Raw genomic sequence first — 4,362 nt, 5'->3', positions numbered from 1 at the left:
AATTGCTCATTATCCAACATGGTATCAGATGCTAGGTTAGCCTCTCTCCCACATGATGCAACTCTGTGCGTGCTCCATCCTCGCTGCCGCCGCTGCTAGGCTCCGTCCCTAGTCTCCGGCCGTCTGGTCCGCAGCCTCCGCTGCCCGACTCCTCTCGAGCCGGCCGCTCGCTTATCATCCCCGTTGCAGCCCGCCGCCGGCCGTGCTCGGCCTCGTCGGGTCTGCAGCCCCCGGCCGCTTCCTCCCCGTTTGGCCGCCACTCCGTTCCCGCCCCGTTCGGTCGCCGCCGCCCCTCCGACTCCGACAGGCCGCCCCCGCCTCCTGTCTCCCCGACCGGCTGTGATCGACCTGCCTGGTCGTCGCTTGCTTCCCAGCCTCAAGTGATTCCCTTCTCGATCTAGATCGAGTTCGGTGTCCGTTGACAAAAAAAACGAAGCAGAAGAATAAGAGAGACTTCCTCATGTCTTCTTCGGGCTATGTCGATGTCCCTCGGTGCTTGGTGATCTTTGATGGCACCAACTATGTTGAGTTTGCGGGTTTCATGCGTATTCATATGTGCGGTCTTCTGCTGTGGGGCGTTCTCTCTCGCATAGGTCCCCTGTCCGCCATGCCCGGTTGCTCCTGATAACCCACAAGTATAGGGGATCGCAACAGCTTTCGAGGGTAGAGTATTCAACCCAAATTTATTGATTCGACACAAGGGGAGTCAAAGAATATTCTCAAGTATTACCAGCTGAGTTGTCAATTCAACCACACCTGGAAACTTAGTATCTGCAGCAAAGTGTTTAGTAGCAAAGTAATATGATAGTGGTGGTAGCGGCAACAAAAGTAAAGACAACAAAAGTAATGTTTTTGTTATTTTGTAGTGATTGTAACAGTAGCAACAGGAAAGTAAATAAGCGTAAACCAGTATATGGAAAACTCGTAGGCACCGGATCAGTGATGGATAATTATGCCGGATGTGGTTCATCATGTAACAGTCATAACATAGGGTGATACAGAACTAGCTCCAATTCATCAATGTAATGTAGGCATGTATTCCGTATATAGTCATACGTGCTTATGGAAAAGAACTTGCATGACATCTTTTGTCCTACCCTCCCGTGGCAGCAGGGTCCTATTGGAAACTAAGGGATATTAAGGCCTCTTTTTAATAGAGAACCGGAACAAAGCATTAGCACATAGTGAATACATGAACTCCTCAAACTATGGTCATCACCGGGAGTGGTCCCGATTATTGTCACTTCGGGGTTGCCGGATCATAACACATAGTAGGTGACTATAGACTTGCAAGATAGGATCAAGAACTCACATATATTCATGAAAACATAATAGGTTCAGATCTGAAATCATGGCACTCGGGCCCTAGTGACAAGCATTAAGCATAGCAAAGTCATAGCAACATCAATCTCAGAACATAGTGGATACTAGGGATCAAACCCTTACAAAACTAACTCGATTACATGATAAATCTCATCCAACCTATCACCGTCCAGCAAGCCTATGATGGAATTACTCACGCTCGGCGGTGAGCATCATGAAATTGGTGATGGAGGATGGTTGATGATGACGACGGCGACGAATCCCCCTCTCCGGAGCCCCGAACGGACTCCAGATTAGCCCTCCCGAGAGGTTTTAGGGCTTGGCGGCGGCTCCGTATCATAAAACGCGATGATTTCTTCTCTCTTCTTTTTTTCTCTCCGAAAGCAAATATATAGAGTTGGAGTTGGCGTCGGAGGGTTTCCAGGGGGCCCACGAGGTAGGGGGCGCGCCCTAGGGGGGGCGCCCCCCACCCTCGTGAGAAGGGTGTGGGCCCCCTGGTCTTCATCTTTGGCAAGGATTTTTTATCGTTTTTTATAAGATGTTCCGTGGAGTTTCAGGTCATTCCAAGAATATTTGTTTTCTGCACATAAAACAACACCATGGCAATTCTGCTGAAAACAACGTTAGTCCGGGTTAGTTCCATTCAAATCATACAAGTTAGAGTCCAAAATAAGGGCAAAAGTTTTTGGAAAAGTAGATACGACGGAGACGTATCAACTCCCCCAAGCTTAAACCCTTGCTTGTCCTCAAGCAATTCAGTTGACAAACTGAAAGAAAGAAAAAAAACACTTTTACAAACTCTGTTTGCTCTTGTTGTTGTTGTAACTATGTCAAGCCAGCATTCAAGTTTTCAGCATAGATTCTCAGGTCTCATAATTACTCATATCAATAACATAATCAACTAGCAAGCCATAATTATAAATCTCGGATGACAACACTTTCTCAAAACAATCATAATATGATATAACAAGATGGTATCTCGCTAGCCCTTTCTGAGACCGAAAACATAAATGCAGAGCACCTTTAAAGATCAAGGACTGACTAGACATTGTAATTCATGGTAAAAGAGATCCAATCATAGTCATACCTAATATAAATTAATAGTGATGAATGCAAATGACGGTTGTGCTCTCCAGCTAGTGCTTTTTAATAAGAGGGTGATGACTCAACATAAAAGTAAATGGATAGGCCCTAGCAGGGATTTGTAGAGGTGCCAGAGCTCGATTTTGCAATAGAGATAAATTGTATTTTGAGCGGTATACTTTCATTGTCAACGTAACAACTAAGAGATGGCGATATCTTCCATGCTAAACACATTATAGGTGGTTCCCAAACAGAATGGTAAAGTTTATACTCCCTCTCCACCAACAAGCATCAATCCATCGCTTGCTCGAAACAACGAGTGCCTCCAACATACATCAGGTCCCAGGGGGAGTTTTGTTTGCAATTAATTTTGATTTAGTTTGCATAAAGCATGGGACTGGGCATCCCGGTTACCAGCCACTTTCTCATGAGTGAGGAGCGGAGTCCACTCCTCTTGAGAATAACCCGCCTAACACGGAAGCTAAGGACAACCTTGGTTGATACATGAGCTATTCGAGCATACAAAACAGAATGTTTATTTGAAGGTTTAGAGTTTGGCACATACAAATTTACTTGGAACGGCAGGTAGATACCGCATATAGAAAGGTATAGTGGACTCATCTGGAATAACTTTGGGGTTTAAGGGATTGGATGCACAAGCAGTATTCCCGGTTAGTACAAGTGAAGGCTAGCAAAAGACTGGGAAGCGACCAACTAGAGAGCGACAACAGCCATGTACATGCATTAAAATTAATAAACATTGGATGCAAGCATGAGTAGGATATAATCTACCATGAACATAAATATCGTGAAGGCTATGTTGATTTTGTTTCAACTACATGCGTGAACATGTGCCAAGTCAAGTCACTTAAATCATTCAAAGGAGGATACCATCCAATCATACCACATCATAATCATCTCAATAGCATGTTGGCACACAAGGTAAACCATTATAACTCATAGCTAATCAAGTATGGCACAAGCAACTATGATCTCTAATTGTCGTTGCAAACATGTTTATTCATAATTAGCTGAATCAAGAACGAGGGACTCATCATATTTACAAAAACAAAAGAGGTCGAGTTCATACCAACTTTTCTCATTTCAGTCAGCCCATCATATATCATCATAATTGCCTTTCACTTGCACGACCGAACGGTGCGAATAATAATAAGAGTGTACGTGCATTGGACTAAGCTGGAATCTGCGAGCATTCAATAAACATGAGAAGACAAGGCAATATGGGCTCTTGGTTAAATCAACAATAATGCATATAAGAGCCACTTCAACAATTTAATTATGGTCTTCTCCTACTGACCCCCAAAGAAAAGAAAAGAAATAAAACTATTTACACGGGAAAGCTCCCAACAAGCAAAAGAAGAACGAGGAATATTTTTGGGTTTTCTTTTTAATTATTACTACTACAACAGAAAAATAAACTACTACTAATATTTTGGTTTTTCTTAAGGTTTAGCAAACACACAAGAAGAAAGCAGGAAAAAGAAAATAAACTAGCATGGATATTACAGTGAAAAAGTATGAGCACCGACATCTAGCAATGAGTGTGTGTGAACATAAATGTAATGTCGGTGAGAAATACGTACTCCCCCAAGCTTAGGCTTTTGGCCTAAGTTGGTTTATGGCCACGGCTGGCCTGACGGATATTCATAATAATAATTGTTGGGGTCGTACTGTGATGAGGAAGAATAGTTGGGATCATACTGATGTGCATCGGTTATCGCCTGCTGAGCTGCAGCGTGGAGTCGAGCTGCCTCCGCTCTCCTCTCGTACTCTTCTGCCTCCTCTCTGGTAATAACATATCTTCCTTTTGTCTGTGAATCAAAGAAGGCAGGAGCAGGGAGAGTAATACGAAAAACACGTCGTTTATCAAAAATTAAACGATATAAGAGAGGTGATTCAGGCCTCTCGACAAACTGGTGCGAAGCCATAGTGTCA

The sequence above is a fragment of the Triticum dicoccoides genome, chromosome 6A (genome assembly GCF_002162155.2).
Source record: "Triticum dicoccoides isolate Atlit2015 ecotype Zavitan chromosome 6A, WEW_v2.0, whole genome shotgun sequence".
Taxonomy (NCBI): Eukaryota; Viridiplantae; Streptophyta; class Magnoliopsida; order Poales; family Poaceae; genus Triticum; species Triticum dicoccoides.
This window is presented reverse-complemented; position numbering follows the sequence as displayed.